At 47.6% G+C, this 21,154-nt stretch overlaps 1 long non-coding RNA gene across 1 annotated transcript; it reads left to right on the top strand.

The window, feature by feature from the left end:
- The first annotated feature begins 65 nt into the window (after window positions 1–65).
- Window positions 66–1,616, top strand: LOC138684304 (uncharacterized). The gene is made up of 2 exons (XR_011323632.1): window positions 66–538; window positions 1,343–1,616. It is a non-coding gene; the product is annotated as an uncharacterized lncRNA (long non-coding RNA).
- The last annotated feature ends 19,538 nt before the right edge of the window (window positions 1,617–21,154 follow it).

The following is a 21,154-nucleotide window of genomic DNA, read 5'->3' as shown; positions in this document are numbered from 1 at the left end:
TATTGTATGGCATTGCAGAGACAGCATAGAAGGTTTAATGAGTTTGGGTTCTTTGCATGCAAGGAGTTGAGGGGATCGCAACTGGACTGTGAGCTAGCATAGAGTAAGGCGGTAACTGGGCAACGGTGTTCATATTGTTTATGGGGATGCTTTGTGGCAAGTCTGTAGAAATGGTCAAGGCCTTGAGGTCTGAGTAGCAGCGTGATGGGTCTTGCAGCGATCGGTAACTTTGGGACAGCTCTGTGTTTGCGATGCTCTGTTTTTTCAAGTGCCATGGAGGACACTAACTGTGAGGATGTGGGGTTTTTTTTTTAATAGGTGGGAAGCAGGGTAGGGGAGCGGTGGAGGACTTCTCTCTCAAGGATGAAGTGTCTATTGAAAAGCTTTGTGTGTTGTTTTTGCAGGTGATGACAGGGCACGAGGTGCTTGAAGGAACCTTGCGTTTAGGTGACACGGCTGCTACGGAGGTTGGACTGTGACATGTGGCACCGTGAAAGCTAAGTATGGGGTTGAAAATGCACGGATGGTAGAGATGATGGTGCGTGTTGAAACATTGGTGTAACGGAAGGGCAGTTTGTGGGGAGGTTGGAAGGAGGTTGGGCTGGGGCCAGGGTTTTTGCAGGCAGGGCAATTTTTGAGGCCCCCAGTGCCGCAGGCACGGGGTGACGGCCTCTCAAGGCCTGTGGGTAGTAGGATGGATGAGTTGAGAGTGAGGGCTGGCGTGCATGTGATCTGAATGAGTGGTGTGTTGTGAATGTGTCTAACCTTGTAGGGTTATGTGGTTTAGCCTTTTTGGTTTTTTCCTTTCAGGTTGGATGTAGAGTTGAGATGTTTCTCAGGGAATTAGAAAAAAAAACCAAACCAACAACTTAGAATAAAAAACCCCAGCTGGGATATGGGTTGGTTTTTGGTGTGTCCTCCCCCGCCCTGTTTTGTCCCCCACCGTGTCGTCCGTCCCCCCCCGGTCCCAGCTGCTCCACGAGGCAATGTTGATCGCCAATGTTTGGACCAGGGTCCGGCTCGGGCCCGGGTTTTCACAGGCAGGGCAATTTTTTTCAAGGCTCCTGGGAACAGCGTTCCCATGGAGCGCTGCCCTGGAACGTGGTAATTGCCAGTCAGCACAGGGAAATACGTTGTTCGGTGGATGGTCTTTGGAAAACAGTTGAGGATTTTGCGGGCGAAGGGTGGGGGGAGTTGGACTAGATGGCCAGCATGGAGCAGGCCAGGGTTGTGAAGTGCGTGAGCGTAACTGTATTTTTCTGTGGTGGGTTTGTAAAATATTTGGGTGCTCTTTGTAGTTCGTGATGTAATGATACTTTTCAATTTTTGTTTTTGTGCCGAGGTGTGGAAGTGGACGGTCTGTCAAGATGAGCGGAGCTCACTCGTTTTCTGCCCGAGAACGGGGATCGTGCAGGTAACGTCACCTCAGGGAGTAAAACTTCTGGATGTGCAGCGATGGATGTAACGGGAGCGAGGAATGTGGAAAAGACCACTCTGTAGAGAATTGCAGGTACTAATAGTGGCATTTCTTCTGAAGGTAATGCTAAATTTTTGGAGTTTAAATGTATTTGTAAAAATAATGATTAAAAGAGGAATAAAACTAATAGTGTCAAATATTTGACCAGTGAGGCCATAAGTCTTTTCTATATATTGTAGAAAAAGTACATCGTAGAATTGGACTGTAACTACTGACATAGCTGAATATATGTGGAATCAGTAATGGACCAAATGAAGCAAAAAAAAAGAAAATGAAAAAAAGACAGGTAATTAGGTCTCCTTGTGAGAATCACAGTACTAATGGCAATCACAAAGGCAAGTGCAGAGCGAAACATGTGCCCATAGGTAAACTTAGCTGTTGAAGTAAGTGAAAGCGTCTGTTAGAATTAGGCATCCAAGGGAGAGTTGTAGATACCTCGAGGTAAATGTAGCTGCTGCTGGGTTAATAGAAAGGGGGTGCGTTCCTGGCTCTAGTAATTGCCCAACTTAGAAATTGTCTCTGTAACTACATAACTGTGAAATGGGCTCGGGCGCGGTGCGCCGCCGAAAGGGGCTCGGGCGCGGTGCGCCGACTTTGAAATTTGCTCGGGTTCTGTGTGCTGCCGAATTGAGCTCGGTCAATGTGTTACTTTTCTTAAAGAGGCTGAGGTACTTTGTAACTCTGAAATGGGCTTGATTACTGGATAATATGTGTATAATAGGTGGGGGGGGTTATTCTGTATCTCACTGTCCCCGTTGTCCTTCCTGTTCTTCTCTTTCTCTGACCCTTCGTGGTGCTCCCTACTCTTTTTATTCATGCCTTCTCTCTCTCTGCAGGGCTCCTCATCGCGCTCTCTCTCTCTCTCCAACCGCCTGTGTTTCTCACAGTCTCTATCTCTTGTCATTATTCTCATCTGTCGCTCTCTCTTACTTCCTGTCCCATCGTATCATGTTGTATCTGTTCCTCCTGCTTTTTTCTCCATCTGTCCAGATCCCTGTCCCTTTTTTCTTCTATTGCTGGCCCTCTGCCCTGCTTCCTCTTGCTATCTTTCCCGTATTTCTCTCTGTTCCGTTCCCTCTTCCATCCTTTCAAACTGTATCCTCCTCTCCAGCTAGCTGTCCCTTCTCTTTTCTCTATTCCTCCGTATCTCTCTCACAGCCTATCACAGTTGTTTTTTCCTCCAGTGCTGTCCTGCTCTGTCCCTTTTTTCTCACTCTCATTCTGTCATGCTCCCTGTGTCTTTTTTGAACTCCTCCATCTCTGTCCTGCAGCCTATCACTATTTTTTCCTCTTCCATCCCTTTGTCCTTCTTCCAGTCTTTGTATCTCTCTCCCTTTGTTTTTCCTCCCTTCCTTTTTTTCCTTTCTTGCTACATCTCTGTTCTGCTCCCTAGAATAGAATCAAATCGCATTGAATCAAATCATGAAATTTGGAAAGGACCTCTAAGATCATTAAGTCCAACCATCAACCCAACACCACCACGCCCACTAAATCATGTCCCAAAGTGCCACATCTACGTGTGTTTTGAACACCTGCAGGGATGGTGACTCCACCACTACCCTGGGCAGCCTGTTCCAACGCCTGACAACCCTCTCAGTAAAGAAATCTTTTCTGATATCCAATCTAAACCTCCCCTGGCGCAACTTCAGGCCATTTTCTCTCGTCCTATCTCTAGTTACTTGATAGAAGAGACCAGTACCCACCTCGCTACAATCTCCTTTCAGGTAGTTGTAGAGAGCGATAAGGTCTCCCCTCAGCCTCCTTTTCTCCAGACTAAACCACCCCAGCTCCCTCAGCCGTTCCTCATCAGACTTACGCTCCAGGCCCCTCACCAACTCGGTTGCCCTTCTCCGGACACGTTCCAGCAACTCAACGTCTTTCCCGTAGCAAGGGGCCCAAAACTGAACGCAGTACTCGAGGTGCGGCCTCGCCAGTGCCGAATACGGGGGAACAATTACCTCCCTGCTCCTGCCGGCCACACTATTTCTGATACAGGCCAGGATGCCGTTGGCCTTCCTGGCCACCTGGGCACACTGCTGGCTCATAGTCAGCCGGCTGTCAACCAGCACCCCCAGGTCTTTCTCCGCCGGGCAGCTTTCCAGCCGCTCTTCCCCAAGTCCATAGCGCTGCACGGGGTCGCCGTGACCGAAGCGCAGGACCCGGCACTCGGCCTCGTTGAACTTCATACAGTTGGCCTCGGCCCATCGATCCAGCCTGTCCAGATACCTGTGTAGAGCCTTCCTATCCTCAAGGAGATCGGCCCCGAGTCCCAACTTGGTGTCGTCTGCAAACTTGCCGAGGGGGCACTCGATCTCCTCGTCCAAATCGTCGATTAAGATGTTAAGCAGAACCGGGCCCAACGCCGAGCCCTGGGGAACACCACTAGCGACCCGCCGCCAACCGGATTTAACCCCATTCACCGCAACCCTCTGGGCTCGTCCATCCAGCCAGTTTTTCACCCAGCAAAGAGTACACTTGTCTAAGCCAGGAGACGACAGCTTCTCAAGGAGTATGCCATGACAGTATCAAAGGCCTTGCTGAAGTCAAGGTAGGTAACATCCACAGCCTTTCCCTCATCCACCGGGCGGGTCACCCGGTCATAGAAGGAGAGCAGGTTGGTCAAGCAGAACCCGCCTTTCGTAAACCCACGCTGACCGGGCCCAATCCCCTGCTTGTCCCGGACTTGCCACGTGAGCGCTCTCAAGACAAACCGTTCCATAATCTTCCCCGGTACCGAGGTCAGGCTGACAGGCCCGTAGTTCCCCGGATCCTCCCTCCGACCCTTCTCGTAAATGGGCGTCACATTGGCAAGCCTCCAGTCCTCTGGGACCTTCCCCGTTGACCAGGATCGCCGATAGATGAGGGAGAGCAGCTTGGGAAGCACCTCTGCCAGTTCCCTCAGTACTCTGGGATGGATTCCATCTTGTCCCGTAGATTTGTGAGCATCCAGATGGCATAGTAGGTCACTAACTATTTCCTCCTGCATTAAGGGGGGGGGGAGTATATTCTGCTGTTCATCCTCACCTTCCCGCTCAGGAGGCAGAGTACCCTGAGGATAACTGGTCTCCCTATTAAAGACTGAGGCAAAGAAGGGATTAAGTACCTCAGCCTTTTCCTCATCTCTGCTGGCAACGTTCCCTTCCGTATCCGTTACAGGATAGATATTCTCCTCGGGATTCTTTTTACCATTAACGTATTTGTAAAAACATTTTTTGTCATCTCTTACGACAGCGGACAGATTTAGTACTAGCAGAGCTTTTGTCTTTCTAATTTCCTTTCTCTATGACCTAACAAGATCCCTGTACTCCTCCCAAGTTGCCCGCCCTTTCTTCCAGAGATGGTAAACTCTCCTTTTTTTCCTGACTCCTAGAAGAAGCTCCCCGTTCAGCCAGGCCCGTCGTTTTCCTCGGCGATTCGACTTGCGGCACGGGGGAATAGCCTGGTCCTGAGCTGTTAAGACTTCCTTCTTAAAGAACGTCCGTCCCTCCTGGACCCCTTTGCCCTTCAGGACCGTCTCCCAAGGGATTCTCTCAACCAGTGCCTCAAAGAGGCTAAAGTTTGCCCTCTGGAAGTCCAGAGCGGTAGTTTTGCTAACCCCCTTCCTTGCCTCACCAAGAATTGAGAATTCTATCATTTCACGGTCGCTAAGCCCAAGACGTAGCACTCCGGTCACGGGAGTCATCCCACCGTGTTTCCGTGATGGCGGCTAAGCCATATCTATCCTGCTGCACGATGGCTTCCAGCTCCTCCTGTTTATCGCCCACGCTGCGTGTGTTGGCATCGATGCATTCGAGCTGGCCTATCGAATCCACCCCTAACGTCGGCACGCTGCCCCCAGGCTCGTCTCTGGTGCACCTAGTCTTATCCCTTACCCCCTTCAAACCTGGTTTAAAGCCCTCTCTATGAGCCCCGCCATCTCACGAGCGAGGATTCTTTTACCCCTTTGAGATAGCTGGATACCATCCGTCGCTAGCAAGCCCGGTGCCGTGTAAACCTCCCCGTGATCAAAAAACCCCAAATGCCACCAATGGCACCAGCCTCTGAGCCACATCATCACCAGGTGTGGTTTCCTGTTCCTTTCAGTATATTCCCCTGCCACTAAGGGATTAAGGAAAACACTACCTGTGCTCCTTCCACTAATCGCCCCAGTGCCCGGAAGTCCCTTTTGATTGCCTTTGGATTTCTCCCTGCAATCTCATCGCTGCCAACCTGCACAACTAGCAATGGGTAATAATCAGAGGTCCAAACCAGACCCGGGAGTTCCCCGGTAATGTCTTTCAACCGGGCCCCAGGGAGGCAGCAGACTTCCCTGTGGCATGGGTCAGGACCGCATATTGGGTCCTCTGTCCCCCTCAGAAGGGAGTCGCCTATGACAATTACCCTCCTTTTTCTTTTTTCAGAGGCTGTGAGAATGCATGGGGCTGCCCGACTGAGCCTAGGCACCTCCCTGGACAGGGCTTCACCTACACCCTGATCTTCGTTGACCCGGTCCTCAAGTTCCAGAGCCCCATTCCTGTTGCGTAGGGGCAACTGGGAAGGTGAGGGAGACCGGGAGAGGACTCGCCTGCCTCCCCGAGCAGGGACCTGTATCCATTCCCCTCCATCTCTTAGGTCCCCTCCTGCCCGGTGGCAAGGGGGCAGGGGAACCTCCGCTTCTCGCGGAGCCTCCATCTGCTGCCTCCGCCTCAGGGATGATAGGGTGTGGGTCCACCAACCTATCTCCCTCTCACACTCCTTGATACTCCTCAACCTTTCCACTTCCTCCTTCAGCTCTGCCACCAGGCTGAGCAGATCATCTACCTGGTCACATCTCGCACAAGAGGTGTCCCCGCTGCCCTCCGGCATCAGTGATAGACTCAGGCACTCCCTGCGTCCAGAGACCTGGACAGCTGCACGTTTACGTGGGAGCTCTGTCCGTGTCGCCACGTTTTTCCTAGCAATGGCTTTCACCCGAGTGGCAGCCATATCGGGGTCTCCTTCTGAGGCCGATGCCCACCGCATCAGTAACCTTCTCGAGCTGGGAAGGGGGGGGCTGCGCCCTACCCGCGCAAACTGCCGCACCACGGCACACCGTTCTGACGCACCACGCCCTGTTTGCCACGCTCCCGGTCGCTAGCGCTCCTCAGAGCCATTTAAATCTCCCACGGTCGCCCCTGGCAATGCCCACGCCGCGTCAACCTCTCTCGCGAGAGGTGCCGGCTCTGCACGGTCCCTCTGCTCTTCCCCGGGGCTCCTGCGCCTCGGGAACCTCCCGTTCTGCCTCAATCTAGCGCTTAGCTGCTGAGTTACCATTGTGTCTGCTGGCTTTGCCAGTGACTGATGTGATTTTAATAACTACATTGTTATTGCATTTAAGGAGCTAATTTCCTACCTAGTTTAGAGACACATGTATCTTTTTCTGTCTATGCCTCAGAAAAATTAAGTTGAACTCCTTACCTGGTGACATTGCTGATGCAAGAGTTGTAGCTGTAGTACAGGAGCAGGTATTGTCTTTGCCAGTAAGTGTTGCTTTCTCTGTTCAGGGTCTCATTTGCTGTAAATTGAAGGCAGGTGGGAACAGTGCTGCTGCTCCTCCAGCTGACTTGATAACTTCTGGTGGTTTGCCCTTTCCCAGGTGATTGTGCTAAGGGTGGTGGGCGGAGCCTTGGGCTATTTGAGCCACAGCCTCTGCTGAGGGAGCTCATTGTGCTCTTGGGTTTCTCTGGTGTTGGTGATCAGCTCTTGCTTGAGTCCTTTGCAGCTTTTGAGCTGGCTCAGCCCTTTGGGAAGAGGTGTCTGCCTGAGGTAAGAGCTTCAGGACCAGTCAAGGTTCAGCAGCATGTGTGGTAGAAAGTAACACTTTTATGCAGCCTTTTTTTTTGTTTTCCTTTCTTTTTTTTCAGGTCAGTGATTTTGAGTGTTTGGGGGTAGAAAGATGGTTTAATGGTATGCTTTGTTTGTTTGTTTGATTGAGGCTCCTGTGCCTTGGGAACCTCCTGTTCTGCCTCAATCTAGTGCTTAGCTGCTGAGTTACCATTGTGTCTGCTGGCTTTGCCAGTGACTGATGTGATTTTAATAACTACATTGCTATTGCATTTAAGGAGCTAATTTCCTACCTAGTTTAGAGACACATGTATCTTTTTCTGTCTATGCCTCAGAAAAATTAAGTTGAACTCCTTACCTGGTGACATTGCTGGATGCAATAGTTGTAGCTGTAGTACAGGAGCAGGTATTGTCTTTGCCAGTAAGTGTTGCTTTCTCTGTTCAGGGTCTCATCTGCTGTAAATTGAAGGCAGGTGGGAACAGTGCTGCTGCTCCTCCAGCTGACTTGATAACTTCTGGTGGTTTGCCCTTCCCCTTTCCCAGGTGATTGTGCTAAGGGTGGTGGGCGGAGCCTTGGGCTATTTGAGCCACAGCCTCTGCTGAGGGAGCTCATTGTGCTCTTGGGTTTCTCTGGTGTTGGTGCTCAGCTCTTGCTTGAGTCCTTTGCAGCTTTTGAGCTGGCTCAGCCCTTTGGGAAGAGGTGTCTGCCTGAGGTAAGAGCTTCAGGACCAGTCAAGGTTCAGCAGCATGTGTGGTAGAAAGTAACACTTTTATGCAGCCTTTTTTTTTGTTTTCCTTTCTTTTTTTCAGGTCAGTAATTTTGTTTTGAGTGTCTGGGGGTAGAAAGATGGTTTAATGGTATGCTTTGTTTGTTTGATTGAGGCTCCTGTGCCTTGGGAACCTCCTGTTCTGCCTCAATCTAGTGCTTAGCTGCTGAGTTACCATTGTGTCTGCTGGCTTTGCCAGTGACTGATGTGATTTTAATAACTACATTGCTATTGCATTTAAGGAGCTAATTTCCTACCTAGTTTAGAGACACATGTATCTTTTTCTGTCTATGCCTCAGAAAAATTAAGTTGAACTCCTTACCTGGTGACATTGCTGATGCAAGAGTTGTAGCTGTAGTACAGGAGCAGGTATTGTCTTTGCCAGTAAGTGTTGCTTTCTCTGTTCAGGGTCTCATTTGCTGTAAATTGAAGGCAGGTGGGAACAGTGCTGCTGCTCCTCCAGCTGACTTGATAACTTCTGGTGGTTTGCCCTTCCCCTTTCCCAGGTGATTGTGCTAAGGGTGGTGGGCGGAGCCTTGGGCTATTTGAGCCACAGCCTCTGCTGAGGGAGCTCATTGTGCTCTTGGGTTTCTCTGGTGTTGGTGCTCAGCTCTTGCTTGAGTCCTTTGCAGCTTTTGAGCTGGCTCAGCCCTTTGGGAAGAGGTGTCTGCCTGAGGTAAGAGCTTCAGGACCAGTCAAGGTTCAGCAGCATGTGTGGTAGAAAGTAACACTTGTATGCAGCCTTTTTTTTTTGTTTACCTTTCTTTTTTTCAGGTCAGTAATTTTGTTTTGAGTGTTTGGGGGTAGAAAGATGGTTTAATGGTATGCTTTGTTTGTTTGTTTGATTGAGGCTCCTGTGCCTTGGGAACCTCCTGTTCTGCCTCAATCTAGTGCTTAGCTGCTGAGTTACCATTGTGTCTGCTGGCTTTGCCAGTGACTGATGTGATTTTAATAACTACATTGCTATTGCATTTAAGGAGCTAATTTCCTACCTAGTTTAGAGACACATGTATCTTTTTCTGTCTATGCCTCAGAAAAATTAAGTTGAACTCCTTACCTGGTGACATTGCTGATGCAAGAGTTGTAGCTGTAGTACAGGAGCAGGTATTGTCTTTGCCAGTAAGTGTTGCTTTCTCTGTTCAGGGTCTCATTTGCTGTAAATTGAAGGCAGGTGGGAACAGTGCTGCTGCTCCTCCAGCTGACCTGATAACTTCTGGTGGTTTGCCCTTTCCCAGGTGATTGTGCTAAGGGTGGTGGGCGGAGCCTTGGGCTATTTGAGCCACAGCCTCTGCTGAGGGAGCTCATTGTGCTCTTGGGTTTCTCTGGTGTTGGTGCTCAGCTCTTGCTTGAGTCCTTTGCAGCTTTTGAGCTGGCTCAGCCCTTTGGGAAGAGGTGTCTGCCTGAGGTAAGAGCTTCAGGACCAGTCAAGGTTCAGCAGCATGTGTGGTAGAAAGTAACACTTTTATGCAGCCTTTTTTTTTGTTTTCCTTTCTTTTTTTTCAGGTCAGTAATTTTGAGTGTCTGGGGGTAGAAAGATGGTTTAATGGTATGCTTTGTTTGTTTGTTTGATTGAGGCTCCTGTGCCTTGGGAACCTCCTGTTCTGCCTCAATCTAGTGCTTAGCTGCTGAGTTACCATTGTGTCTGCTGGCTTTGCCAGTGACTGATGTGATTTTAATAACTACATTGTTATTGCATTTAAGGAGCTAATTTCCTACCTAGTTTAGAGACACATGTATCTTTTTCTGTCTATGCCTCAGAAAAATTAAGTTGAACTCCTTACCTGGTGACATTGCTGATGCAAGAGTTGTAGCTGTAGTACAGGAGCAGGTATTGTCTTTGCCAGTAAGTGTTGCTTTCTCTGTTCAGGGTCTCATTTGCTGTAAATTGAAGGCAGGTGGGAACAGTGCTGCTGCTCCTCCAGCTGACTTGATAACTTCTGGTGGTTTGCCCTTCCCCAGGTGATTGTGCTAAGGGTGGTGGGCGGAGCCTTGGGCTATTTGAGCCACAGCCTCTGCTGAGGGAGCTCATTGTGCTCTTGGGTTTCTCTGGTGTTGGTGCTCAGCTCTTGCTTGAGTCCTTTGCAGCTTTTGAGCTGGCTCAGCCCTTTGGGAAGAGGTGTCTGCCTGAGGTAAGAGCTTCAGGACCAGTCAAGGTTCAGCAGCATGTGTGGTAGAAAGTAACACTTGTATGCAGCCTTTTTTTTTTGTTTACCTTTCTTTTTTTCAGGTCAGTAATTTTGTTTTGAGTGTTTGGGGGTAGAAAGATGGTTTAATGGTATGCTTTGTTTGTTTGTTTGATTGAGGCTCCTGTGCCTTGGGAACCTCCTGTTCTGCCTCAATCTAGTGCTTAGCTGCTGAGTTACCATTGTGTCTGCTGGCTTTGCCAGTGACTGATGTGATTTTAATAACTACATTGTTATTGCATTTAAGGAGCTAATTTCCTACCTAGTTTAGAGACACATGTATCTTTTTCTGTCTATGCCTCAGAAAAATTAAGTTGAACTCCTTACCTGGTGACATTGCTGATGCAAGAGTTGTAGCTGTAGTACAGGAGCAGGTATTGTCTTTGCCAGTAAGTGTTGCTTTCTCTGTTCAGGGTCTCATTTGCTGTAAATTGAAGGCAGGTGGGAACAGTGCTGCTGCTCCTCCAGCTGACTTGATAACTTCTGGTGGTTTGCCCTTCCCCAGGTGATTGTGCTAAGGGTGGTGGGCGGAGCCTTGGGCTATTTGAGCCACAGCCTCTGCTGAGGGAGCTCATTGTGCTCTTGGGTTTCTCTGGTGTTGGTGCTCAGCTCTTGCTTGAGTCCTTTGCAGCTTTTGAGCTGGCTCAGCCCTTTGGGAAGAGGTGTCTGCCTGAGGTAAGAGCTTCAGGACCAGTCAAGGTTCAGCAGCATGTGTGGTAGAAAGTAACACTTGTATGCAGCCTTTTTTTTTTGTTTACCTTTCTTTTTTTCAGGTCAGTAATTTTGTTTTGAGTGTTTGGGGGTAGAAAGATGGTTTAATGGTATGCTTTGTTTGTTTGTTTGATTGAGGCTCCTGTGCCTTGGGAACCTCCTGTTCTGCCTCAATCTAGTGCTTAGCTGCTGAGTTACCATTGTGTCTGCTGGCTTTGCCAGTGACTGATGTGATTTTAATAACTACATTGTTATTGCATTTAAGGAGCTAATTTCCTACCTAGTTTAGAGACACATGTATCTTTTTCTGTCTATGCCTCAGAAAAATTAAGTTGAACTCCTTACCTGGTGACATTGCTGATGCAATAGTTGTAGCTGTAGTACAGGAGCAGGTATTGTCTTTGCCAGTAAGTGTTGCTTTCTCTGTTCAGGGTCTCATTTGCTGTAAATTGAAGGCAGGTGGGAACAGTGCTGCTGCTCCTCCAGCTGACTTGATAACTTCTGGTGGTTTGCCCTTCCCCAGGTGATTGTGCTAAGGGTGGTGGGCGGAGCCTTGGGCTATTTGAGCCACAGCCTCTGCTGAGGGAGCTCATTGTGCTCTTGGGTTTCTCTGGTGTTGGTGCTCAGCTCTTGCTTGAGTCCTTTGCAGCTTTTGAGCTGGCTCAGCCCTTTGGGAAGAGGTGTCTGCCTGAGGTAAGAGCTTCAGGACCAGTCAAGGTTCAGCAGCATGTGTGGTAGAAAGTAACACTTGTATGCAGCCTTTTTTTTTTGTTTACCTTTCTTTTTTTCAGGTCAGTAATTTTGTTTTGAGTGTTTGGGGGTAGAAAGATGGTTTAATGGTATGCTTTGTTTGTTTGTTTGATTGAGGCTCCTGTGCCTTGGGAACCTCCTGTTCTGCCTCAATCTAGTGCTTAGCTGCTGAGTTACCATTGTGTCTGCTGGCTTTGCCAGTGACTGATGTGATTTTAATAACTACATTGTTATTGCATTTAAGGAGCTAATTTCCTACCTAGTTTAGAGACACATGTATCTTTTTCTGTCTATGCCTCAGAAAAATTAAGTTGAACTCCTTACCTGGTGACATTGCTGATGCAATAGTTGTAGCTGTAGTACAGGAGCAGGTATTGTCTTTGCCAGTAAGTGTTGCTTTCTCTGTTCAGGGTCTCATTTGCTGTAAATTGAAGGCAGGTGGGAACAGTGCTGCTGCTCCTCCAGCTGACTTGATAACTTCTGGTGGTTTGCCCTTCCCCAGGTGATTGTGCTAAGGGTGGTGGGCGGAGCCTTGGGCTATTTGAGCCACAGCCTCTGCTGAGGGAGCTCATTGTGCTCTTGGGTTTCTCTGGTGTTGGTGCTCAGCTCTTGCTTGAGTCCTTTGCAGCTTTTGAGCTGGCTCAGCCCTTTGGGAAGAGGTGTCTGCCTGAGGTAAGAGCTTCAGGACCAGTCAAGGTTCAGCAGCATGTGTGGTAGAAAGTAACACTTGTATGCAGCCTTTTTTTTTTGTTTACCTTTCTTTTTTTCAGGTCAGTAATTTTGTTTTGAGTGTTTGGGGGTAGAAAGATGGTTTAATGGTATGCTTTGTTTGTTTGTTTGATTGAGGCTCCTGTGCCTTGGGAACCTCCTGTTCTGCCTCAATCTAGTGCTTAGCTGCTGAGTTACCATTGTGTCTGCTGGCTTTGCCAGTGACTGATGTGATTTTAATAACTACATTGTTATTGCATTTAAGGAGCTAATTTCCTACCTAGTTTAGAGACACATGTATCTTTTTCTGTCTATGCCTCAGAAAAATTAAGTTGAACTCCTTACCTGGTGACATTGCTGATGCAAGAGTTGTAGCTGTAGTACAGGAGCAGGTATTGTCTTTGCCAGTAAGTGTTGCTTTCTCTGTTCAGGGTCTCATTTGCTGTAAATTGAAGGCAGGTGGGAACAGTGCTGCTGCTCCTCCAGCTGACTTGATAACTTCTGGTGGTTTGCCCTTCCCCTTTCCCAGGTGATTGTGCTAAGGGTGGTGGGCGGAGCCTTGGGCTATTTGAGCCACAGCCTCTGCTGAGGGAGCTCATTGTGCTCTTGGGTTTCTCTGGTGTTGGTGCTCAGCTCTTGCTTGAGTCCTTTGCAGCTTTTGAGCTGGCTCAGCCCTTTGGGAAGAGGTGTCTGCCTGAGGTAAGAGCTTCAGGACCAGTCAAGGTTCAGCAGCATGTGTGGTAGAAAGTAACACTTGTATGCAGCCTTTTTTTTTGTTTACCTTTCTTTTTTTCAGGTCAGTAATTTTGTTTTGAGTGTTTGGGGGTAGAAAGATGGTTTAATGGTATGCTTTGTTTGTTTGTTTGATTGAGGCTCCTGTGCCTTGGGAACCTCCTGTTCTGCCTCAATCTAGTGCTTAGCTGCTGAGTTACCATTGTGTCTGCTGGCTTTGCCAGTGACTGATGTGATTTTAATAACTACATTGTTATTGCATTTAAGGAGCTAATTTCCTACCTAGTTTAGAGACACATGTATCTTTTTCTGTCTATGCCTCAGAAAAATTAAGTTGAACTCCTTACCTGGTGACATTGCTGATGCAATAGTTGTAGCTGTAGTACAGGAGCAGGTATTGTCTTTGCCAGTAAGTGTTGCTTTCTCTGTTCAGGGTCTCATTTGCTGTAAATTGAAGGCAGGTGGGAACAGTGCTGCTGCTCCTCCAGCTGACTTGATAACTTCTGGTGGTTTGCCCTTCCCCAGGTGATTGTGCTAAGGGTGGTGGGCGGAGCCTTGGGCTATTTGAGCCACAGCCTCTGCTGAGGGAGCTCATTGTGCTCTTGGGTTTCTCTGGTGTTGGTGCTCAGCTCTTGCTTGAGTCCTTTGCAGCTTTTGAGCTGGCTCAGCCCTTTGGGAAGAGGTGTCTGCCTGAGGTAAGAGCTTCAGGACCAGTCAAGGTTCAGCAGCATGTGTGGTAGAAAGTAACACTTGTATGCAGCCTTTTTTTTTTGTTTACCTTTCTTTTTTTCAGGTCAGTAATTTTGTTTTGAGTGTTTGGGGGTAGAAAGATGGTTTAATGGTATGCTTTGTTTGTTTGTTTGATTGAGGCTCCTGTGCCTTGGGAACCTCCTGTTCTGCCTCAATCTAGTGCTTAGCTGCTGAGTTACCATTGTGTCTGCTGGCTTTGCCAGTGACTGATGTGATTTTAATAACTACATTGTTATTGCATTTAAGGAGCTAATTTCCTACCTAGTTTAGAGACACATGTATCTTTTTCTGTCTATGCCTCAGAAAAATTAAGTTGAACTCCTTACCTGGTGACATTGGTGATGCAAGAGTTGTAGCTGTAGTACAGGAGCAGGTATTGTCTTTGCCAGTAAGTGTTGCTTTCTCTGTTCAGGGTCTCATTTGCTGTAAATTGAAGGCAGGTGGGAACAGTGCTGCTGCTCCTCCAGCTGACTTGATAACTTCTGGTGGTTTGCCCTTTCCCAGGTGATTGTGCTAAGGGTGGTGGGCGGAGCCTTGGGCTATTTGAGCCACAGCCTCTGCTGAGGGAGCTCATTGTGCTCTTGGGTTTCTCTGGTGTTGGTGCTCAGCTCTTGCTTGAGTCCTTTGCAGCTTTTGAGCTGGCTCAGCCCTTTGGGAAGAGGTGTCTGCCTGAGGTAAGAGCTTCAGGACCAGTCAAGGTTCAGCAGCATGTGTGGTAGAAAGTAACACTTTTATGCAGCCTTTTTTTTTGTTTTCCTTTCTTTTTTTTCAGGTCAGTAATTTTGAGTGTCTGGGGGTAGAAAGATGGTTTAATGGTATGCTTTGTTTGTTTGATTGAGGCTCCTGTGCCTTGGGAACCTCCTGTTCTGCCTCAATCTAGTGCTTAGCTGCTGAGTTACCATTGTGTCTGCTGGCTTTGCCAGTGACTGATGTGATTTTAATAACTACATTGCTATTGCATTTAAGGAGCTAATTTCCTACCTAGTTTAGAGACACATGTATCTTTTTCTGTCTAAGCCTCAGAAAAATTAAGTTGAACTCCTTACCTGGTGACATTGCTGATGCAAGAGTTGTAGCTGTAGTACAGGAGCAGGTATTGTCTTTGCCAGTAAGTGTTGCTTTCTCTGTTCAGGGTCTCATTTGCTGTAAATTGAAGGCAGGTGGGAACAGTGCTGCTGCTCCTCCAGCTGACTTGATAACTTCTGGTGGTTTGCCCTTCCCCTTTCCCAGGTGATTGTGCTAAGGGTGGTGGGCGGAGCCTTGGGCTATTTGAGCCACAGCCTCTGCTGAGGGAGCTCATTGTGCTCTTGGGTTTCTCTGGTGTTGGTGCTCAGCTCTTGCTTGAGACCTTTGCAGCTTTTGAGCTGGCTCAGCCCTTTGGGAAGAGGTGTCTGCCTGAGGTAAGAGCTTCAGGACCAGTCAAGGTTCAGCAGCATGTGTGGTAGAAAGTAACACTTTTATGCAGCCTTTTTTTTGTTTTCCTTTCTTTTTTTTCAGGTCAGTAATTTTCTTTTGAGTGTTTGGGGGTAGAAAGATGGTTTAATGGTATGCTTTGTTTGTTTGATTGAGGCTCCTGTGCCTCGGGAACCTCCTGTTCTGCCTCAATCTAGTGCTTAGCTGCTGAGTTACCATTGTGTCTGCTGGCTTTGCCAGTGACTGATGTGATTTTAATAACTACATTGCTATTGCATTTAAGGAGCTAATTTCCTACCTAGTTTAGAGACACATGTATCTTTTTCTGTCTAAGCCTCAGAAAAATTAAGTTGAACTCCTTACCTGGTGACATTGATGCAAGAGTTGTAGCTGTAGTACAGGAGCAGGTATTGTCTTTGCCAGTAAGTGTTGCTTTCTCTGTTCAGGGTCTCATTTGCTGTAAATTGAAGGCAGGTGGGAACAGTGCTGCTGCTCCTCCAGCTGACTTGATAACTTCTGGTGGTTTGCCCTTCCCCTTTCCCAGGTGATTGTGCTAAGGGTGGTGGGCGGAGCCTTGGGCTATTTGAGCCACAGCCTCTGCTGAGGGAGCTCATTGTGCTCTTGGGTTTCTCTGGTGTTGGTGCTCAGCTCTTGCTTGAGTCCTTTGCAGCTTTTGAGCTGGCTCAGCCCTTTGGGAAGAGGTGTCTGCCTGAGGTAAGAGCTTCAGGACCAGTCAAGGTTCAGCAGCATGTGTGGTAGAAAGTAACACTTGTATGCAGCCTTTTTTTTTTGTTTACCTTTCTTTTTTTCAGGTCAGTAATTTTGTTTTGAGTGTTTGGGGGTAGAAAGATGGTTTAATGGTATGCTTTGTTTGTTTGTTTGATTGAGGCTCCTGTGCCTTGGGAACCTCCTGTTCTGCCTCAATCTAGTGCTTAGCTGCTGAGTTACCATTGTGTCTGCTGGCTTTGCCAGTGACTGATGTGATTTTAATAACTACATTGTTATTGCATTTAAGGAGCTAATTTCCTACCTAGTTTAGAGACACATGTATCTTTTTCTGTCTATGCCTCAGAAAAATTAAGTTGAACTCCTTACCTGGTGACATTGCTGATGCAATAGTTGTAGCTGTAGTACAGGAGCAGGTATTGTCTTTGCCAGTAAGTGTTGCTTTCTCTGTTCAGGGTCTCATTTGCTGTAAATTGAAGGCAGGTGGGAACAGTGCTGCTGCTCCTCCAGCTGACTTGATAACTTCTGGTGGTTTGCCCTTCCCCAGGTGATTGTGCTAAGGGTGGTGGGCGGAGCCTTGGGCTATTTGAGCCACAGCCTCTGCTGAGGGAGCTCATTGTGCTCTTGGGTTTCTCTGGTGTTGGTGCTCAGCTCTTGCTTGAGTCCTTTGCAGCTTTTGAGCTGGCTCAGCCCTTTGGGAAGAGGTGTCTGCCTGAGGTAAGAGCTTCAGGACCAGTCAAGGTTCAGCAGCATGTGTGGTAGAAAGTAACACTTGTATGCAGCCTTTTTTTTTGTTTACCTTTCTTTTTTTCAGGTCAGTAATTTTGTTTTGAGTGTTTGGGGGTAGAAAGATGGTTTAATGGTATGCTTTGTTTGTTTGTTTGATTGAGGCTCCTGTGCCTTGGGAACCTCCTGTTCTGCCTCAATCTAGTGCTTAGCTGCTGAGTTACCATTGTGTCTGCTGGCTTTGCCAGTGACTGATGTGATTTTAATAACTACATTGTTATTGCATTTAAGGAGCTAATTTCCTACCTAGTTTAGAGACACATGTATCTTTTTCTGTCTATGCCTCAGAAAAATTAAGTTGAACTCCTTACCTGGTGACATTGCTGATGCAAGAGTTGTAGCTGTAGTACAGGAGCAGGTATTGTCTTTGCCAGTAAGTGTTGCTTTCTCTGTTCAGGGTCTCATTTGCTGTAAATTGAAGGCAGGTGGGAACAGTGCTGCTGCTCCTCCAGCTGACTTGATAACTTCTGGTGGTTTGCCCTTCCCCAGGTGATTGTGCTAAGGGTGGTGGGCGGAGCCTTGGGCTATTTGAGCCACAGCCTCTGCTGAGGGAGCTCATTGTGCTCTTGGGTTTCTCTGGTGTTGGTGCTCAGCTCTTGCTTGAGTCCTTTGCAGCTTTTGAGCTGGCTCAGCCCTTTGGGAAGAGGTGTCTGCCTGAGGTAAGAGCTTCAGGACCAGTCAAGGTTCAGCAGCATGTGTGGTAGAAAGTAACACTTGTATGCAGCCTTTTTTTTTTGTTTACCTTTCTTTTTTTCAGGTCAGTAATTTTGTTTTGAGTGTTTGGGGGTAGAAAGATGGTTTAATGGTATGCTTTGTTTGTTTGATTGAGGCTCCTGTGCCTTGGGAACCTCCTGTTCTGCCTCAATCTAGTGCTTAGCTGCTGAGTTACCATTGTGTCTGCTGGCTTTGCCAGTGACTGATGTGATTTTAATAACTACATTGTTATTGCATTTAAGGAGCTAATTTCCTACCTAGTTTAGAGACACATGTATCTTTTTCTGTCTATGCCTCAGAAAAATTAAGTTGAACTCCTTACCTGGTGACATTGCTGATGCAAGAGTTGTAGCTGTAGTACAGGAGCAGGTATTGTCTTTGCCAGTAAGTGTTGCTTTCTCTGTTCAGGGTCTCATTTGCTGTAAATTGAAGGCAGGTGGGAACAGTGCTGCTGCTCCTCCAGCTGACTTGATAACTTCTGGTGGTTTGCCCTTCCCCAGGTGATTGTGCTAAGGGTGGTGGGCGGAGCCTTGGGCTATTTGAGCCACAGCCTCTGCTGAGGGAGCTCATTGTGCTCTTGGGTTTCTCTGGTGTTGGTGCTCAGCTCTTGCTTGAGTCCTTTGCAGCTTTTGAGCTGGCTCAGCCCTTTGGGAAGAGGTGTCTGCCTGAGGTAAGAGCTTCAGGACCAGTCAAGGTTCAGCAGCATGTGTGGTAGAAAGTAACACTTGTATGCAGCCTTTTTTTTTTGTTTACCTTTCTTTTTTTCAGGTCAGTAATTTTGTTTTGAGTGTTTGGGGGTAGAAAGATGGTTTAATGGTATGCTTTGTTTGTTTGTTTGATTGAGGCTCCTGTGCCTTGGGAACCTCCTGTTCTGCCTCAATCTAGTGCTTAGCTGCTGAGTTACCATTGTGTCTGCTGGCTTTGCCAGTGACTGATGTGATTTTAATAACTACATTGTTATTGCATTTAAGGAGCTAATTTCCTACCTAGTTTAGAGACACATGTATCTTTTTCTGTCTATGCCTCAGAAAAATAAAGTTGAACTCCTTACCTGGTGACATTGCTGATGCAATAGTTGTAGCTGTAGTACAGGAGCAGGTATTGTCTTTGCCAGTAAGTGTTGCTTTCTCTGTTCAGGGTCTCATTTGCTGTAAATTGAAGGCAGGTGGGAACAGTGCTGCTGCTCCTCCAGCTGACTTGATAACTTCTGGTGGTTTGCCCTTCCCCAGGTGATTGTGCTAAGGGTGGTGGGCGGAGCCTTGGGCTATTTGAGCCACAGCCTCTGCTGAGGGAGCTCATTGTGCTCTTGGGTTTCTCTGGTGTTGGTGCTCAGCTCTTGCTTGAGTCCTTTGCAGCTTTTGAGCTGGCTCAGCCCTTTGGGAAGAGGTGTCTGCCTGAGGTAAGAGCTTCAGGACCAGTCAAGGTTCAGCAGCATGTGTGGTAGAAAGTAACACTTGTATGCAGCCTTTTTTTTTTGTTTACCTTTCTTTTTTTCAGGTCAGTAATTTTGTTTTGAGTGTTTGGGGGTAGAAAGATGGTTTAATGGTATGCTTTGTTTGTTTGTTTGATTGAGGCTCCTGTGCCTTGGGAACCTCCTGTTCTGCCTCAATCTAGTGCTTAGCTGCTGAGTTACCATTGTGTCTGCTGGCTTTGCCAGTGACTGATGTGATTTTAATAACTACATTGCTATTGCATTTAAGGAGCTAATTTCCTACCTAGTTTAGAGACACATGTATCTTTTTCTGTCTATGCCTCAGAAAAATTAAGTTGAACTCCTTACCTGGTGACATTGCTGATGCAATAGTTGTAGCTGTAGTACAGGAGCAGGTATTGTCTTTGCCAGTAAGTGTTGCTTTCTCTGTTCAGGGTCTCATTTGCTGTAAATTGAAGGCAGGTGGGAACAGTGCTGCTGCTCCTCCAGCTGACTTGATAACTTCTGGTGGTTTGCCCTTCCCCAGGTGATTGTGCTAAGGGTGGTGGGCGGAGCCTTGGGCTATTTGAGCCACAGCCTCTGCTGAGGGAGCTCATTGTGCTCTTGGGTTTCTCTGGTGTTGGTGCTCAGCTCTTGCTTGAGTCCTTTGCAGCTTTTGAGCTGGCTCAGCCCTTTGGGAAGAGGTGTCTGCCTGAGGTAAGAGCTTCAGGACCAGTCAAGGTTCAGCAGCATGTGTGGTAGAAAGTAACACTTGTATGCAGCCTTTTTTTTTTGTTTACCTTTCTTTTTTTCAGGTCAGTAATTTTGTTTTGAGTGTTTGGGGGTAGAAAGATGGTTTAATGGTATGCTTTGTTTGTTTGTTTGATTGAGGCTCCTGTGCCTTGGGAACCTCCTGTTCTGCCTCAATCTAGTGCTTAGCTGCTGAGTTACCATTGTGTCTGCTGGCTTTGCCAGTGACTGATGTGATTTTAATAACTACATTGTTATTGCATTTAAGGAGCTAATTTCCTACCTAGTTTAGAGACACATGTATCTTTTTCTGTCTATGCCTCAGAAAAATTAAGTTGAACTCCTTACCTGGTGACATTGCTGATGCAAGAGTTGTAGCTGTAGTACAGGAGCAGGTATTGTCTTTGCCAGTAAGTGTTGCTTTCTCTGTTCAGGGTCTCATTTGCTGTAAATTGAAGGCAGGTGGGAACAGTGCTGCTGCTCCTCCAGCTGACTTGATAACTTCTGGTGGTTTGCCCTTCCCCAGGTGATTGTGCTAAGGGTGGTGGGCGGAGCCTTGGGCTATTTGAGCCACAGCCTCTGCTGAGGGAGCTCATTGTGCTCTTGGGTTTCTCTGGTGTTGGTGCTCAGCTCTTGCTTGAGTCCTTTGCAGCTTTTGAGCTGGCTCAGCCCTTTGGGAGGAGGTGTCTGCCTGAGGTAAGAGCTTCAGGACCAGTCAAGGTTCAGCAGCATGTGTGGTAGAAAGTAACACTTTTATGCAGCCTTTTTTTTTTGTTTACCTTTCTTTTTTTCAGGTCAGTAATTTTGTTTTGAGTGTCTGGGGGTAGAAAGATGGTTTAATGGTATGCTTTGTTTGTTTGTTTGATTGAGGCTCCTGTGCCTTGGGAACCTCCTGTTCTGCCTCAATCTAGTGCTTAGCTGCTGAGTTACCATTGTGTCTGCTGGCTTTGCCAGTGACTGATGTGATTTTAATAACTACATTGCTATTGCATTTAAGGAGCTAATTTCCTACCTAGTTTAGAGACACATGTATCTTTTTCTGTCTAAGCCTCAGAAAAATTAAGTTGAACTCCTTACCTGGTGACATTGCTGATGCAATAGTTGTAGCTGTAGTACAGGAGCAGGTATTGTCTTTGCCAGTAAGTGTTGCTTTCTCTGTTCAGGGTCTCATTTGCTGTAAATTGAAGGCAGGTGGGAACAGTGCTGCTGCTCCTCCAGCTGACTTGATAACTTCTGGTGGTTTGCCCTTCCCCTTTCCCAGGTGATTGTGCTAAGGGTGGTGGGCGGAGCCTTGGGCTATTTGAGCCACAGCCTCTGCTGAGGGAGCTCATTGTGCTCTTGGGTTTCTCTGGTGTTGGTGCTCAGCTCTTGCTTGAGTCCTTTGCAGCTTTTGAGCTGGCTCAGCCCTTTGGGAAGAGGTGTCTGCCTGAGGTAAGAGCTTCAGGACCAGTCAAGGTTCAGCAGCATGTGTGGT

Source organism: Haliaeetus albicilla, unplaced genomic scaffold (genome assembly GCF_947461875.1).
Source record: "Haliaeetus albicilla unplaced genomic scaffold, bHalAlb1.1 scaffold_99, whole genome shotgun sequence".
Lineage (NCBI taxonomy): Eukaryota > Metazoa > Chordata > Aves > Accipitriformes > Accipitridae > Haliaeetus > Haliaeetus albicilla.
This window is presented reverse-complemented; position numbering and strand designations above follow the sequence as displayed.